The sequence below is a fragment of the Lissotriton helveticus genome, chromosome 6 (assembly GCF_964261635.1).
Source record: "Lissotriton helveticus chromosome 6, aLisHel1.1, whole genome shotgun sequence".
Classification (NCBI taxonomy): Eukaryota; Metazoa; Chordata; class Amphibia; order Caudata; family Salamandridae; genus Lissotriton; species Lissotriton helveticus.
The window spans coordinates 54410925-54429622 of NC_136067.1; the positions used below are offsets into that span (position 1 = coordinate 54410925).

Consider the following 18698-nt stretch of genomic DNA (forward strand, 5'->3'; position numbering starts at 1 on the left):
TGCTCATCCGATCCCTAGGGCGGATGAACTCATTGACCGGCTGGGAGCTGCCCAATACTTGAGTACCTTTGACCTCACTTCAGGGTACTGGCAGATCTCCCTTACATATGGAGCAAAGGAAAGGTCAGCCTTCTCCACGCCTGAGGGCCACTACCAGTTCTGTGTAATGCCCTTTGGGCTTAAGAACGCTCCTGCCACCTTTCAGCGGCTGGTGAACGAGGTCCTCTCCGGGATGGAGGCCTTCTCCGCTGCTTATCTGGATGACATTGCCGTCTTCAGCAGCAGCTGGGAGGACCATTTGTGTCATCTACAAGCTGTTCTCCAGGCCCTGAAACAGGCTGGCTTGACAATCAAGGCCAGTAAATGTCAGATCGGGCAGGGGTCGGTGGTGTACCTAGGCCACTTGGTGGGCAGGGGAACGGTGCAGCCTCTTCAGGCGAAGATTGAGGCTATCATGGCCTGGGAGCCCCCCAAGACCCAAACTGAGGTCCGAGCTTTCCTGGGCCTCACAGGTTACTACCGTCGCTTTGTGAAAGGGTATGGCACCATTGTGGCACCCTTAACTGAACTCACTTCCAAGAAGCAACCCCGACGGGTAGTCTGGACGGAGGCTTGTCAGCAAGCCTTTGACACCTTGAAACAAGCAATGTGTGCTACTCCAGCCCTCAGGGCCCCTGATTTTTCCAAGGAATTCATTGTCCAAACAGACGCATCAGAACATGGCATTGGGGCAGTGTTATCGCAACTCAATGAAGAGGGTCTGGATCAACCTGTTGTGTTCCTGTCCAGGAGACTGCTTCCCCGGGAACAGAGGTGGAGTGCAATTGAGCGGGAAGCCTTTGCGGTGGTATGGGCTCTGAAGAAGCTGCGGCCATACCTGTTTGGCTCGCACTTCCTAGTGCAGACCGACCACCGACCCCTTCGTTGGCTGATGCAAATGAAGGGAGAAAATCCCAAGCTGTTGAGATGGTCTATCTCCCTACAGGGAATGGACTTCCGGGTGGAACATCGGCCTGGAGTGGACCACGCCAATGCAGACGGTCTCTCTAGGTATTTCCGCCTTAGTGATGAGAACTCCCAAGGGGTTGGGTAGCTCTCTCCACTTTCAGCAGGGGGGGGACGCGTGTTAGACCTGTCAGCCCTTTGGGTGGTCCCTCCTATTATTTATTTATTTTGTTCCCTTTTTGCCTCCTAAGTTTTCTATTTTTTTTGTCCACTAGAATTTTGGCATTGTCCTAGGGGTTAGGTGCTACCTTGCCCCTCTAACTCTTGGAGGCCTAGTCACCCTCTTAAAAATTATGAAAACAGAGTCACAAAATGGTGGCTTGTAACTGCCACATTTTTCCCTCAGGATCTAGGGCCATAGGACTCTATTAGGAAGTTCTAGAACCTTCTGGCTGGTTCTGGTAGCCAGAGCTCAACCTATAAAAGGCCAGAACCAGGGCGGCCATTTTAGATAAAGTAGGGGTTGATGTGGAGGAGTGACCTTTGAGCCAGTGGGAGTGCAGGCTGTGGCGCTAGGGGGCTAGGACACACAGAGGGTTGACTTCCTTCCCTAGGGATTGCTGCCTTACTGCTGTCACCGACCCACTAACCGTAGACCTGGCCCAACTGATTTATACTCAGTTGATTTGGACATAAGGTCCTCACGAGTTACCAGAACCTTTTTACCTGATGCTGGGGTGAAATCGTAAGACTGCTGAGAAGTGGTGAGCGGAGCAGGGAGATCTGCCCGGTACCCGGTAGCGTCAGACTGACCCAGGAACTGAGGGAATTCCTCAGCCTTATTCATTCCTAAAGACTTCCTTCTCTGGTACCCAGGTAGTGCTCACCTCTCTCCTGTACTGAGAAGCGCTGTCTCGAAGTCATCTACCCCTCTCTGAGGTACGTGGGTGTAGAGCGGGATCACTGTGCTGGAGTCAGCGGAGTCAACGAGGTGGCGCAGGAATAGTGGCCCGGGATTGCGCAGGTCCCGTAGAGGAGGAGACACTTCACCCAGAAAGGGGGGGGGCGGAGCGACAGCAAGGAGTTAGCTGCTGAGGGGCGGGGCCGGAGGAGGGCCTGACCGATGCCTGAGGAGAAAGGCGACGCCGCAAGGAAGACACTAATCTCCCGCGCAGGATCGATCGCGCGGACCTTCAGTAAACCTGTTAACTGCGCCTTGGTGAAGAGCGGAGGTGAGGTGCAACCAGCGTGCCGTGAGTGAGTGCGTCCTCCTCTTCCTGCAGGCTTGAGGCAGAGCGGTTTGGCCTGTAAGGGGAGTAGAAGCGGGACTACGGCGCTGGTGGTGGAAAGCAGTTGATTGGAGGCACCAGCCTCACTAACTACAAGTAAACGGGGAACTGGGGGACAAGGGTCGTGGTCCCAGAAACCTACGCCACAGGCCCTGGTGTTTAGTTGATGCAAAAGAACTCTGTGGAACTGTGCGCTAGCCAGTGAGAGTCAGCCTGGCAGGACTATCGATGAACTTGTGACTTGATACTCAACCAATCTAGTGCTAATACTGGCGGGTTGGTAAAGTGACCCAGAGGAGCCAGGGTGTGGTAAAATCCCCCAAGATTCTGGATGTGTATTGACCCCGCGCATTCGAAAAGAGAATAAGGAGGAGGAGGGGAGAAACATAGGAGTAAAGGTTGGCAACTGCTGGCTAGTTACATTGGATAATCCAACTGAATAAGCTACACTGTGGTCACTAGGGCATATTGTTGCTAAACTGATTAAATGTGAAATGTTATTTCATTGAACCATAACTAAACAACCTGAGAATAGCCGAATTGAAGGTAACAGGTGTAAATGATAGAACTGATGGGAAAAGATACCGAATGTGCACCATTTTATGCTTAACAGAAAATAACTTTTATAAAATGTACCGGTATTTTTCTAAACTGGTGTAGTGTCATTTGTTTTTGGTGAGTGGACATTGAGTTGCTGTAAGTGAGTGATGTAAGCACAACACGTCTGCCTTTGTAGTTTAGCCTTACCCGCTCTGCGCCAGGCTACCCTATGTGGACTGGTAATCCCAGGTCTAACATAGAGCATATGCACTTTAGCACTGATCAGCAGTGGTAAAGTGCCCAGAGTCATAAACACCAACAGAAACAGGACAGACAATATAAAGGAGGAAGGCAAAAAGTTCAGGGATGACCCTGCAAAAAGGGCCAAGTCCAACAAACAGTGTTTATATAACATTGATAATGTAGGTCTCTATTTCCAAATCGTTATTGCTGCCTGTGTCCATCTTCGCTTACATGTTATTAACTCTCTATCCTTTCCCCACCATGCACTCAGCGCACTATTGTTACCTTGTAGATAATGTTTTTAACACTATGTCATTCTATCATGTGCAACATGATGGTTCGTTCTCAAGCTTCATTCTCATGCCGTGTTAGCAAAAGGAACGTTTTTTCAAAGTCTCACCTATTGGGACTTAGCGGTGTTTCTAATGCGAACTTAACCTTGATTGTAAAAGAATTTCTTCCAACTATAAGGTGTTACAGGAGCATCAGGGATGAGTACTACATGTTGCAAATCTATGGGAGAGTGCTGACAAATGTATTTTTTACTGTATCAATTCTTCTATAATATGATTGTGTGGGATTTTTGGTGCTTTGCACGTTCACGCCAAATGTAAAAGCCTTATTGCAGTCTACCCTATCGACCAGCTTTACCTAGGGGGTATTGGGTTCACGCTCGCCAGATCTTTAGAAGTCGACACTCTATTGGTCTGATCTCTTAATGATTTACTGAGCTGCACTATACTCTGTTCTGCTGTTTCATGATTTGCATTTTATTTTGAGGTTCATATTTTCATTTGACAAATGACTAACTGACTCTTTGCCATTTATTTGCTTTCAGTAATGATATAAGCCTTTATTAAACCTGCATGGTTTGCATTATAATACTTGCCAGTCGTTATTTTCAAGTCTGATGTGCTTTACATTTAATCATGAAATGTTTTTTGCATACATGCCAAGAGACCCGATTCAGGCAGAACACTCACGATGTTTTAAGCCAAAAGTGCTGTTATTTCACCCGTAGCTTGATGGGCTTGGGAGATTCCAAGTGACGCGTGAGGCACTCCGATTCAATTTATTTGGACGTTTTCGCCATTCGCCTGACTAGAGCTTCTTTTCGAACTTGGGGACCTAAACCCAGATTATTTCATAAAAACCCTGAAAGTGATTCATTTGAGGAATATGCTCATCAATCTTTTTGACAAACCTTGTAATACATTTTTCCACTCAGTATAATCCAACTTACGCTGATTGGATATCTACAGGGGACGCAGCAGTGTACCCCACCTCGTGAACAAGCTGATATCTGCTGCGTCATTCTTAGTGACAGATGTCACTTTTCTGGTAAAAATAATAGTTTTGTACAAGATTGCCACACTATGCAGCATTGTTTTACCTTGGCGGTTTGTCCCATGTCTCCCTGATGAAGGTTTCACCTCATGCCTGGTGTTTCACCGAAACACGTGTTGGTGCTACTTTTGTGTTATAAATGGAACTGGAAAAAAGCATGTCTTAATATGTTTACGACTATGGTGTGCAGCATATTATTTTCTTTACTTTTGTGAAACTGTCTATCAAAAAAAGCATCAGAGCTTATTATATTATTTGCAAATTAAGTAAGACCTACCTTGTTAAACCTCTTGTTTGATTTTATCTTTTTTATGTTGTATATGAGACAGAATAGGTGGATGATTGATTTGTATGTATTTGTTAATTTCTCAATGAATGATGATTGGGTGGCTGCATTTAAATATTCTATGTTATGTAATTAATGTTTGATGTATAAAATCACATTTGTTGTATTATGTATCTTTAAGAAATAAGCTACCTCGTGTTGCAGCATGAGATATGTATTGGTCATACTGTTTTTGTTATTGTTTAATGGGGCATTCTAGCCTTCGGTTGTTCTCACCTGACAGTCTGCATTCGTTGATGCAGCTGGTCGGAGAGAAGGACTGAGGGAAGGTTGCTCTGTTGATGGACTAATTTCCTGAATAAATATCTGAATTTACTTCATTCCTGCATTCTTTACTTAACAATTTTGGCGACGATATCTTCATCAACGGAGAGAACCCACGGAAATACATTTTCAGAAGATTTGGAAATTTTCGAATTAATTTCTTTATTACTTTCAAATCGGAATTTAATCTTCAATACTTCGTGATTCTTGTACACCTTTACTCAGCTACACTTAGTGGTAAGAATTTCTTGAAATAATACCATTGACTGAAACTTAAAGAAAGATTACCTAACCTGCATCTTAGTATTTTCGAGCGCGAAGCCTCCCGTAGAATTTCCAAGTAATTGAACGTTGCTGTGTGTGACCTGCTGATGCGTTACGTGATTTAGCACGCTAGCTGTGAGGTATCAGCTGACGTGTGCTCCGTAATCACGCGCGCTAGCTACGAGGTCACGCATAGGTCAGCCTACGTGCCGCCATTTTAAAAACAAAAGTAAATGGAGGATTTCACATTGGAAAGTCGGGATTAAGCTACGCGCTTTCACTAAATCAATTTTCTTTACTTACCGCTCAGTTTTCTTTCGTTTACAAAAGCCTTTTTTTGTTTTAGCCTTCGGATTTCTGACATTTTCTTCAAAGGTACAGTTTTCTTTTATTTCTTTAAGAAACTCAATTTTATTTAAAGTGTACATTTCTCGATGCCTGCTTGAACTTCTACTGTTGCATTACAATTAGGGCTCCCGGTTTTATGGTATTTATTTTTTTCACATTTCCGTCTGTATTTATCCATATTTATTTTTTAATCATTGTATCTGTATTTATCCGCATTTATTTTTGTGGCAAGCAAAAGAAGACGCTGCAGCTAGTATATTTTCACATTTATTTAAATATACAATGCCCACTTTTTGCCGTTTTTTTTGTAGAGTGACTTTGCACCAAAGGTACTGAAGTGCTTAACATGAGCAACAGTTTGATTACACAAGCGCATTTTCATTTTTACAAACACTGGGAAATTAAGGGATTTGGCCAGAATCATGGGATGGTGAGCCAAACCCGAGACTTGAGCCTATAATTCACCCCAGTGCTATGGGTAGTGAAGGTGACTTCACAAGCCTTTTGCCATCATAGGGTTACGTCCACTCTTAGCCCCACAGAAGTCACTCAATTCCTGCTGTGCGGCTAAGAAAATAAAGCTGAGACGGCACTTGGTGCAAGTACCCAGGGTTAGGTTTAGGATGTGGCGATATCTACTCATTCATTTGCATCAGAGTGCTCGAGCGCGCATTACCAGGTGATCCTTGCACCGTTGGAATTCCTACCGACTTGGTCAGAGCGCTGCACCTCACTCTGCCGGTATGCCAATCAGCCTGAAATGCATACTTGCCTTTGGCACTCCGTAATTACCCTCGGTGTTGTGTTTGGCTCTGGGCTGTTGCTGTAGACCAGGCGCTGTACCTCAGACGTGCAGATGTTCACACGCACTTTTTAAAGATGCATGGCTGCCTTCCTCGGGGTTCAGATTTACAGTGCCCCGAGGTCAAGTGGCGGACACTGCCTGATATATTTGTCTTTACTGAAACTGCTTTGCAGTGAATAATGGCTTAGCAAAGGTGCCACGGGCACTAAAGAAAACTAACACCCTCCTCACACCGACCCCCAATGCGCTGGTTTCAAACTCATTTTAGGGTGCCCACTGCCTCTGCTGCCATTGACAGCTAGGACCCTGCCAGTGAAAATATTCAAAGATTTTGCTCCCCAGACTTTGTGGGGGTAAATGAAGCCATAACCTCGCTGTGGTGCCAGGCCCTCCTTAAACGAGCTCTCTTGATGGACCTTTCATTTTTCTTGTTGATCAACACAGAAATTAAGCTACACCGACTCCTCCACACCACTAATTCGAAGAGAACATCATTGTCCTGCTGCTTGCCCATTTCTTTGCGCTTTAAACTATGCCTCTGGACATGCAGTTTCTGACAGGATGTCTGGGGGGGCAATTAACCCCCTGGCACTGTCAAGAGTGTGTGAATGATGCATTGATAAAGGCCGATAAGCACTCTGGCCTGCTGCTGTCTCGGAGGTAGAGAGGCTCGCTCATTCACAGATCAGACCTCCCTTGGCAGCAGAGTGCTTAGTTCAGACTCGGGAGGGCGGGTGATTTAGAGGGGAGAATAATCTACAGGACATCGCAGTAGCAGCTTCAGATTTCTTTCCTTGGCCCCTGTGCGCCCCAGACACTGATTTTCCAGAGGAGCACATAGACACCATAAAGCTGGTTAGTAAGTATTTTTCCGTTTCTATTTATAAATACAGACAAAGGAATAAAAGTATTCCGTCTGTATTTATATGTAAAAATCCGTTTAAACGGAAAACCGGGAGCCCTAATTACAATATGGCATCTCAACAGAATTTCACGATTCAACCTCCACAACCATTTTGGTCCTCTGGTTCTGAACCTCCTATAAAATGGTTAGAGTGGAAGGCTTATTTTTTAAATTTCATTAAAGCTATTGATTTGGATAAAAATATGCCTGCAGATGGAAAGAAAACTATTTTCCTATATTCTATTGGCCCTGCTGGTTTAAAGACTTATGATCGGATGCAGAAAAGTACTGTTAGTGGAGATGTTGATGAGTTTTTAGCTATTTTAAAGGATTTTGATAACCACTTTGCACCTAAAGTGTGTATTGGAATCCCAAGGTATAAATTGTTTCATAGAAAGCAGGAAACTAATGAAACTGTTGATGAGTAAGTTTCAGCTCTGAGACTTATCGCTGAAGATTGCAAATTTGATCACTTAGAAGATCAATTCATAAGGGATCAAGTTGTTATGCATGTCTGCGATTCATCTATTCAGGACCGTTTATGGATTAACTGTGATTCTGATTTAAAAGATATTTTGGCACTAGTAAGGAAAGTGGAACTCTCCAGTCGCAGTGCAAAAGCTTTAAAAAATGATGTAAAAAATGATGATAAAAATGAAACCACTGTCAGCAAAATTAAGGACAAGACTGTTGACAGGAATAAGAAAAACAACATCAAATCTTCAAAACATGATTCATCAAAGAAATATGAAAACCTAAAATGCTTTCGTTGTGGGAGTAGTTCGCACTTAGAATCTAACAAACTTTGTCCTGCCTTAAAACCAAAATGTTCAAATTGTAATATTGTGGGACATTATACAAAAGTGTGTCATAGGAAGAAATCTGTAAAAGTGAAATGTGTGGATGATGAAAATAGCTCAGATGAAGATGATAATTTGGTTAAAAAACGATCTTTTCACACTGTTCTAGATGATGATATCACTAATAACAGTACCCTTGATTCAAAAGAGTTACTTTTACTTAACATCATTGACAAAAAAGGGAACAACAAAAAGAAACCTTTATGTTTATTATCCTTAGGTGGTGTTAATATCCAAATTCATGCTGATTCAGGATCCCCATACACAATTGTGAACGAAGAGTTTTGGAACAGTAAGTTTGTTAAAAAACTGATATCCGACTGGAAGGTTTTTCAGGAGAAAAGATTGATATGGTTGGCTATAGGTCTCTTCTATTTAGATTTAAAGGAAGAGAAGAATTTGGAAAACTGTATGTATCAAAAAAAGGTCCCTCAGTCTTAGGGTGGATGGATCAGGGTAATCTTGGAATTATCATTAATCCCAATAGCGAAGATCCTGTAATGCTCATTGATGATAACACAGATTTTTGTAAGGAGATTTTACATTTGTATCCCAAAGTCTTTTGGAAAGATATTGGTAAGTTAAATGATTTCAAGCATCACATTGTGTTAAAACCTGATGCCTGTCCAAAGATATATAAAGTTAGGAATGTTCCTATTGTTTTGAGAAAAGAGGTAGATCTTGTACTTGAGAAACTTGTTAAGGCTGATATTATCGAACCAATCGAATCATCACAATGGATTTCTCCCATTGTCGTTGCACGCCGTAGCAATGGCAAATTAAGGTTGTGCATTGATTTGAGACATTTGAATAATAATATTGTAGTTGACAAGTTTCCTTTGCCGAAAACTTAAGAAATGTTAAGTTTGGTTAAGGATGCTAATTGGTTCTATACTATAGACTCATCAGCCGCATATCATCAGCTTCCCTGCACTGATGAAATCAAACCCTTAACAGCGTTCATTACATCCTCAGGTTGCTTTCAATACAAGTGTTTACCGTTTGGCCTTGCATCTGCTGCTGCAATCTTTCAAAGATTGATGCACCAGCTTTTCAAGAAATTTGACAATGTAAGATGTTTTCAAGACGATATCCTTGATTTTGGAAAGGATAAACAGGTACATGATGTTATCTTAAAAGAAGTTTTAAACATCTTAGAACAGAAAGGTTTAACTATAGAACACACTAAGTGCAAATTCGCTGTGAAGTCTATCACATATCTTGGACATGTTATCAGTGGTGAGGGAATTTCTACTAAACCTGCTCTTGTTGATTCCGTGTTGAATGCTCCACACCCAAAAAACAAAGATGAGGTAAGATCATTTGTTGGTCTGGTTGAGTTTTACTCGAAATTTGTGAGGAACTTTTCGAGCAAAATTTTTAACATTCGACAATTACTGAAAAACAAATCCAAGTTTTTGTGGTCTGTAGAATGCAATGAAGAGTTTGAAAATATTAAGAGTGAAATTGCTAAAGCACCTGCTTTGAGTGCATTTGACCCAGACTTTGACAATGTCATAGCTGTTGACGCTAGCAATAAAGGGTTAGGAGGTGTGTTTTCCAAATTGATCAGGATGGGAAAGAATATATTATTGCTTATGCTTCTCGTTCTTTGTCACCAACTGAAGAAAGATTCTCAGTGATAGAGAAAGAATCATTAGCTTGTATTTGGTCTCTTGAGCATTTTAGAGCATACGTATGGAGAAAACCATGTACTCTCAGGACTGATCATAAACCTTTGGTGAGGCTATTGACAACGGAAGGTTTATTTAATGCTTCCCCCAGAATTGCAAGAATGTCCTTGAGGTTACAGGATTATATTTATATAAATAGTCTATGTACCAGGAAAGGAAAATGTCGTAGCTGATTTTCTTTCACGCATGCCAATTAATTTGTCTGACAGTTCTGATCATGAATGGGAGAACATTCAAGTAGCTTTAGTACATGATCATGGGTTACCCAGAATTGATAAAAGTTAGTGGGAAAAGTCTTGTAAAAAAGACACTGTCTTGATGGATTTATCTTCTTTCATCACAAAAGGATGCCCTTCTAAATGCAATTTGCCGGACGAATTTAAGCATTTGTGGGAAGTTCGCAATGAACTTTCTACATTAAATGGTAATATCATGCGAAATGATAAAGTCATTCCTCCCACCAACCTTCGAGAAGTCATTGTTAAAATGTGTCATGAAGGTCACGGTGGAATTGTTAAGACTAAGCAAAGAATAAAACAATGGTATTGGTGGCCAGGAATGGATATATGTATTGAAAGAATAATTAGGAATTGCGTATGGTGTGCTAATTCAGATGAAACTCTTGTGATTTTAAATCACCAATGGCTGAACCAATTATCCCTAAATCTCCTTGGCATACGGTGGCAATTGATATAATGGGGCCCATTGGTTCTCAAAACAAATATGTTTTAGCTGTGGTTGATCTTTTCTCTAGGTGGCCAGTTTTAAAAATTGTTGAGGAAGTTAGCTCTGAAGTGGTAATTACATTTTTGGATTGCGTATTTGTAGGTGAAGGATTACCAGCCCTGCTAATAAGTGACAAAGGTGTGCAGTACACTTCAAAAATTGCTAAGGATTATTTTGACAAAGTTGGAATAAGAAACTGTACTACATCTCTTTACAATCCAAGTGCTCAATGGCATGATTGAGCATTTCAATAAAGTTTTAAAGAATGCCATACAATCTGCCATCAGTAATAATTGCGATTGGGAATTGCAGTTGTTCAAGACAGTCTGGATGTATAGAACTTCACCTCATCATGTCTTAGGTACATCACCTTTTGAAGTTATGAGAGGGAGAGCAGTCTGAACAAAATGCAATCCAGAATGGATGGCTAACAATTTAAAACCTAGCATTCCACTGGATGCATTGAGAACTAGGATTGAAAATAAACAAATTTTGCACCGAAAGGGGTCTAGAGATCAATCCACAGAAAACCAAATTTATGATCCTAAACCGCACACCTTCTAAACGCCCCAATCCCTTGCTAGGTTCTGTGCGGCTGGAGAGGGTCTTCACATTTGAGTATTTCAGGACCTTAAACCAAAACATGAAGTGGGGAGCACACCGGACTAAAGCCAATATGAAATTAGTCCAGATAGCGGGTGGCATTTCCAGGATTGCGAGTAAATCACCATATCGACCAGTTGGCCCTGCCATCCAAATATACAAATCCCAGGCGCGGGGTGCAGTCACCTACGGGGGGAGCTGTGGGGGCACATTTCATCCCAGAACCTGATGATAACAGAAAATAAATTTATCAGGCAGCTGGTAGCGCTCCCATCTAGCACCCCGCTCCTGCCCCTGAGACTGGACCTAGGTTTGAGGCCAATAGCAGAAGAACTCGGCCTCAAACCACTAACTTTTTGGCAAAGACTCTGGAGTAGCCAAGATCTGATTACCTACAGATCTGAGCTACAGGAATTTATATCCCTACCAAACGCCACCAACGTGCCCTGGTTAAGTTATATAAAGAGAACCTGTAAGACTCTGGGACTACCCGAATTATGGACTGACCCGGAAGGAGCAAGTCGTAGGATCCCACGAAAAGTGTTGTCTAAAGTTTATTATGACTATATGCTTTTTCTTGCCCTGGACACCACCCGTGATGGATCCTTAACAAATCTTTTTATCAAAAACAAAGACTCTTATAACCTGGAATGCGTATTGGATGGCATGACTCCTGTTTTAACAAGGAAGTTATTTTTACAGTGGAGGTATGGGACACTTCCTCTCAGGTCATTCACTAAATCATGGTCCCGTAGTTCTTCTGCAGAAGAATGCCCAGCTTGCGCCTATCACAAGGAGAACGATCTGCATGTGGTTTTTTTCTGTGAAGCCTATCGGAACATTAGAAAATACTAGCTTGTCCCCCTCCTTAAAAACTTGGGATTTAGACGGTTTTCTCCTGCGTACAGACTTTTAAAGACTGAACTATCTCCGCCGATTGTTTTTGCCATGGCAAAATACCTAACAGCAATGTGGCACGTTCGCAACCGCCTGTTGCAGGTGGCTGGAGATACTTGATAACTGTGCACTTCACTGTTGGCTAGAACTATTTTAGAAATGAATCTTTTTTTAATAATAATGTAACTTTTTAGATTAATGTTGCAGTGTTACTTCAATCTCTTTTAACTGGATTATTAATTTTGTACATCTTTTATGATCGTGTAGATCGAAATAAAGATTGATGATGATGATATACATTTGTATAAAAAAAATGAAAGTTCTGGATTATCAAGAAAAGCTTCTCAACATTTTATCATTGATGATGACCTTATAAATAAATGATAACACAAGAGCGCTCTCACCAAGATGTTCTGATTCTCATGATAGTTCAGAAGATGTTGGTTGTACCTCAAGTGTTAATACTGATGTAAATCCTATTGTTGATTTTTCTTCTATGAAGAGCAGCATGGGTGATACTAGTGTTTGTGCTGGAACATCTAATATTGTAGGAACATCTGACACTGTAACACCTGATACTGTAGTTAATACTGGTGTCACCTTGAATACCAACATCTCTCATGATGAAGATACCGGTATTAATCGTTCTGTGCTTGTGATGATCTGTCTAATTAATGTTTTTTTTATTCTGCATTAGGAGGAAGATGTGTTGTGTTTTGTTATGTTTCTTTAAGAAATAAGCTACCTCGTGTTGTAGCACAAGATATGTATTGGTCATACTGTTTTTGTTATTGTTTAATGGGGCATTCTAACCTTCGGTTTTTCTCACCTGACAATCTGCCCTCGTTGATGCAGCTGGTCGGAGAGAAGGACTGAGGGAAGGTTGCTCCATTGATGGACTAATTTCCTGAATAAATATCTGAATTTACTTCATTTCTGCATTCTTTACTTAACAACATGATCGGTTACATTACCTGTATCTTAAGGCATTTTTGTTCTCTGTACGTTTTTTGGGTGATCAAATAAGACAAAATATAACAATCAAACCGTCTGTCATTCTAAGGATCTTGGCTCCACTAAATTAATTTTGATACAGTATAGGAGCTATACCCTATTATATAGTCGAGGGAGATTTTGATTTTAGTTTCTTTCTGTTTGTGCTTGTGACCCCCTCCCCCCCTCTTTTCTCTCCCTAATGTCTCACAGGGGGCCTCTGTTTGTTACTATGTGATCTCGCCTTTCTCCCGCTTGATAATGCTTCTACTTCAATATAAAATAATGGGAGAAATGCTATCTCCCGATTATTATTTTGTATTTCTCCCACTCTTGTAAAATGTTCGCATGTATGTATCTGATTTACATATTAACCAAGTCCAGTTGTGGAGTAACAGCATTCTTAGAGGATTAATACCACTCCCAGTTCATCAGTATCGCGTGAGATTGCAGACCAGGGTATAGCGCTACTACCAGTTTTCCGGTGGCAGAGGGTTATTAGAGACTTTGGATTTGGAAGAACCTTTATGGTTCAGCAAATTAACTCCCCAAACTAAATTGTCCCAAGTTTCCTCTACATAACCGAATTCTAATAGTTCCGTCTTGGCCTATGGCGTGACTTAGAGCGCTGCTGCGGTGGTCTTTTTCAGTCCCCGTCCTCGGGAAATATGACTAGTCCATCATGGCCGCCACGATGAGGAGCCGCGGTACAGTTCTGTCTGCTGGTGTCCCTTGTTTGTTTCCATGGTCGCCTGTTACATACTACCTGTACCTGCTCCGTCGCTGGCTTAACTGTGGATTCAACAGATGGGTGCTGCCATACATCTTGAGTCACTCCCTGGTCATTAGTTGCCGGTCTCGGTATTCTTTTCGAACCCGTTATCTTCAGGGTTCGTCACCTCTGTTCCCCTCGTAAGATGGCGTCACTCGGGATTCAGTGACGGGCAGGGTGGGAGTGGCCTGGGCCTTCTGGGCTTCCGTAGCACAACACTGCCAGCCGGCCTGGGTGCTGGGAGTTATACCGGGTCAGCTGTCCAGGGATAGAGGGACACAGGGCCACTGACCCCCTGGGTTCAAGTCCGCCTGCGTCACGGGCTCAGCGGGGCACAGGAGTGGGGTTCACTCGCTGCCCCGGAGACTGCTGCTGAACCGGCCGGCGTCTTGAGACCGGGTGCGATGGAGAGGTTGGTGGACAGCAGGCTGGAGACGCGCTGGTGAGACACGATTCTGTACCACATTCTGCAGCTCCTAACATGTCGCCTCTTGTGTCTCCAGTGACTGTGCCTCTTACACCCGCTTGTGCAAACAACAAACGCCCTTTACCTGCCACCCTCTCATGTGTTTCCCCGCCTCTCTTCACTCCCGCGGAGAGGCTCGTCCTTATCACTGACAGCCTCCCCTCCCTCCTCACTGACAGCCTCTCCTCCCTCCTCACTGACAGCCTCCCCTCCCTCATCGCTGACAGCCTCCCCTCCCTCATCACTGACCGCCTATGCTCCCTCATCAATGACAGCCTCTCCTCCCTCATCAATGACAGCCTCCCCTCCCTCATCACTGACAGCCTCCCCTCCCTCATCACTGACAGCCTCCCCTCCCTCATCACTGACAGCCTCCCCTCCCTCATCACTGACAGCCTCCCCTCCCTCATCACTGACAGCCTCTCCTCCCTCATCACTGACAGCCTCCCCTCCCACATCACTGACAGCCTCCCCTCCCACATCACTGACAGCCTCCCCTCCCTCATCACTGACAGCCTCCCCTCCCTCATCACTGACAGCCTCCCCTCCCTCATCACTGACAGCCTCTCCTCCCTCCTCACTGACAGCCTCCCCTCCCTCATCGCTGACAGCCTCCCCTCCCTCATCACTGACCGCCTATGCTCCCTCATCAATGACAGCCTCTCCTCCCTCATCAATGACAGCCTCCCCTCCCTCATCACTGACAGCCTCCCCTCCCTCATCACTGACAGCCTCCCCTCCCTCATCACTGACAGCCTCCCCTCCCTCATCACTGACAGCCTCCCCTCCCTCATCACTGACAGCCTCTCCTCCCTCATCACTGACAGCCTCCCCTCCCACATCACTGACAGCCTCCCCTCCCACATCACTGACAGCCTCCCCTCCCTCATCACTGACAGCCTCCCCTCCCTCATCACTGACAGCCTCTCCTCCCTCATCACTGACAGCCTCTCCTCCCTCATCACTGACTGCCTCTCCTCTCCCTCATCACTGACAGCCTCTCCTCCCTCATCACTGACAGCCTCTCCTCCCTCATCACTGACAGCCTCTCCTCCCTCATCACTGACAGCCTCCCCTAACCCCTCACTGACAGCCTCTCCTCCCTCATCACTGACTGCCTCTCCTCCCTCATCACTGACTGCCTCTCCTCCCTCATCACTGACTGCCTCTCCTCCCTCATCACTGACTGCCTCTCCTCCCTCATCACTGACAGCCTCTCCTCCCTCATCACTGACAGCCTCTCCTCCCTCATCACTGACAGCCTCTCCTCCCTCATCACTGACAGCCTCTCCTCCCTCATCACTGACAGCCTCTCCTCCCTCATCACTGACAGCCTCTCCTCCCTCATCACTGACAGCCTCTCCTCCCTCATCACTGACAGCCTCTCCTCCCTCATCACTGACAGCCTCTCCTCCCTCATCACTGACTGCCTCTCCTCCCTCATCACTGACTGCCTCTCCTCCCTCATCACTGACTGCCTCTCCTCCCTCATCACTGACTGCCTCTCCTCCCTCATCACTGACATCCTCTCCTCCCTCATCACTGACAGCCTCCCCTCCCTCATCACTGACAGCCTCCCCTAACCCCTCACTGACAGCCTCTCCTCCCTCATCACTGACAGCCTCTCCTCCCTCATCACTGACAGCCTCTCCTCCCTCATCACTGACAGCCTCTCCTCCCTCATCACTGACAGCCTCTCCTCCCTCATCACTGACAGCCTCTCCTCCCTCATCACTGACAGCCTCTCCTCCCTCATCACTGACAGCCTCTCCTCCCTCATCACTGACAGCCTCTCCTCCCTCATCACTGACAGCCTCTCCTCCCTCATCACTGACAGCCTCTCCTCCCTCATCACTGACAGCCTCCCCTAACCCCTCACTGACAGCCTCTCCTCCCTCATCACTGACTGCCTCTCCTCCCTCATCACTGACTGCCTCTCCTCCCTCATCACTGACTGCCTCTCCTCCCTCATCACTGACTGCCTCTCCTCCCTCATCACTGACTGCCTCTCCTCCCTCATCACTGACTGCCTCTCCTCCCTCATCACTGACTGCCTCTCCTCCCTCATCACTGACTGCCTCTCCTCCCTCATCACTGACTGCCTCTCCTCCCTCATCACTGACTGCCTCTCCTCTCCCTCATCACTGACAGCCTCTCCTCCCTCATCACTGACAGCCTCTCCTCCCTCATCACTGACAGCCTCTCCTCCCTCATCACTGACAGCCTCTCCTCCCTCATCACTGACAGCCTCTCCTCCCTCATCACTGACTGCCTCTCCTCTCTCATCACTGACTGCCTCTCCTCCCTCATCACTGACTGCCTCTCCTCCCTCATCACTGACTGCCTCTCCTCCCTCATCACTGACTGCCTCTCCTCCCTCATCACTGACTGCCTCTCCTCCCTCATCACTGACTGCCTCTCCTCCCTCATCACTGACAGCCTCTCCTCCCTCATCACTGACAGCCTCTCCTCCCTCATCACTGACAGCCTCTCCTCCCTCATCACTGACAGCCTCTCCTCCCTCATCACTGACAGCCTCTCCTCCCTCATCACTGACAGCCTCTCCTCCCTCATCACTGACAGCCTCTCCTCCCTCATCACTGACAGCCTCTCCTCCCTCATCACTGACAGCCTCTCCTCCCTCATCACTGACAGCCTCCCCTAACCCCTCACTGACAGCCTCTCCTCCCTCATCACTGACTGCCTCTCCTCCCTCATCACTGACTGCCTCTCCTCCCTCATCACTGACTGCCTCTCCTCCCTCATCACTGACTGCCTCTCCTCCCTCATCACTGACTGCCTCTCCTCCCTCATCACTGACTGCCTCTCCTCCCTCATCACTGACTGCCTCTCCTCCCTCATCACTGACTGCCTCTCCTCCCTCATCACTGACTGCCTCTCCTCCCTCATCACTGACATCCTCTCCTCCCTCATCACTGACAGCCTCCCCTAACCCCTCACTGACAGCCTCTCCTCCCTCATCACTGACAGCCTCTCCTCCCTCATCACTGACTGCCTCTCCTCCCTCATCACTGACTGCCTCTCCTCCCTCATCACTGACTGCCTCTCCTCCCTCATCACTGACTGCCTCTCCTCCCTCATCACTGACTGCCTCTCCTCCCTCATCACTGACTGCCTCTCCTCCCTCATCACTGACTGCCTCTCCTCCCTCATCACTGACATCCTCTCCTCCCTCATCACTGACAGCCTCCCCTAACCCCTCACTGACAGCCTCTCCTCCCTCATCACTGACAGCCTCTCCTCCCTCATCACTGACAGCCTCTCCTCCCTCATCACTGACTGCCTCTCCTCCCTCATCACTGACTGCCTCTCCTCCCTCATCACTGACTGCCTCTCCTCCCTCATCACTGACTGCCTCTCCTCCCTCATCACTGACAGCCTCCCCTAACCCCTCACTGACAGCCTCTCCTCCCTCATCACTGACAGCCTCTCCTCCCTCATCACTGACTGCCTCTCCTCCCTCATCACTGACTGCCTCTCCTCCCTCATCACTGACTGCCTCTCCTCCCTCATCACTGACTGCCTCTCCTCCCTCATCACTGACTGCCTCTCCTCCCTCATCACTGACTGCCTCTCCTCCCTCATCACTGACTGCCTCTCCTCCCTCATCACTGACTGCCTCTCCTCCCTCATCACTGACATCCTCTCCTCCCTCATCACTGACAGCCTCCCCTAACCCCTCACTGACAGCCTCTCCTCCCTCATCACTGACTGCCTCTCCTCCCTCATCACTGACTGCCTCTCCTCCCTCATCACTGACTGCCTCTCCTCCCTCATCACTGACATCCTCTCCTCCCTCATCACTGACAGCCTCCCCTAACCCCTCACTGACAGCCTCTCCTCCCTCATCACTGACAGCCTCTCCTCCCTCATCACTGACTGCCTCTCCTCCCTCATCACTGACTGCCTCTCCTCCCTCATCACTGACTGCCTCTCCTCCCTCATCACTGACTGCCTCTCCTCCCTCATCACTGACTGCCTCTCCTCCCTCATCACTGACTGCCTCTCCTCCCTCATCACTGACTGCCTCTCCTCCCTCATCACTGACTGCCTCTCCTCCCTCATCACTGACTGCCTCTCCTCCCTCATCACTGACTGCCTCTCCTCCCTCATCACTGACATCCTCTCCTCCCTCATCACTGACAGCCTCCCCTAACCCCTCACTGACAGCCTCTCCTCCCTCATCACTGACAGCCTCTCCTCCCTCATCACTGACTGCCTCTCCTCCCTCATCACTGACTGCCTCTCCTCCCTCATCACTGACTGCCTCTCCTCCCTCATCACTGACTGCCTCTCCTCCCTCATCACTGACTGCCTCTCCTCCCTCATCACTGACTGCCTCTCCTCCCTCATCACTGACTGCCTCTCCTC

The 18698-nt window shown here is 46.3% G+C and overlaps 1 protein-coding gene across 2 annotated transcripts in view; it reads left to right on the plus strand.

The window, feature by feature from the left end:
- Window positions 1-14047: 14047 nt before the first annotated feature.
- Window positions 14048-18698, plus strand: part of BTBD9 (BTB domain containing 9) — a 751707-nt gene continuing 747056 nt past the window's right edge. For both annotated transcript variants that reach the window (XM_078647358.1, XM_078647359.1), the window contains exon 1: window positions 14048-14282. The gene's annotated coding sequence lies outside the window, so the exon portion shown is untranslated. The remainder of the gene's footprint in view (window positions 14283-18698) is intronic.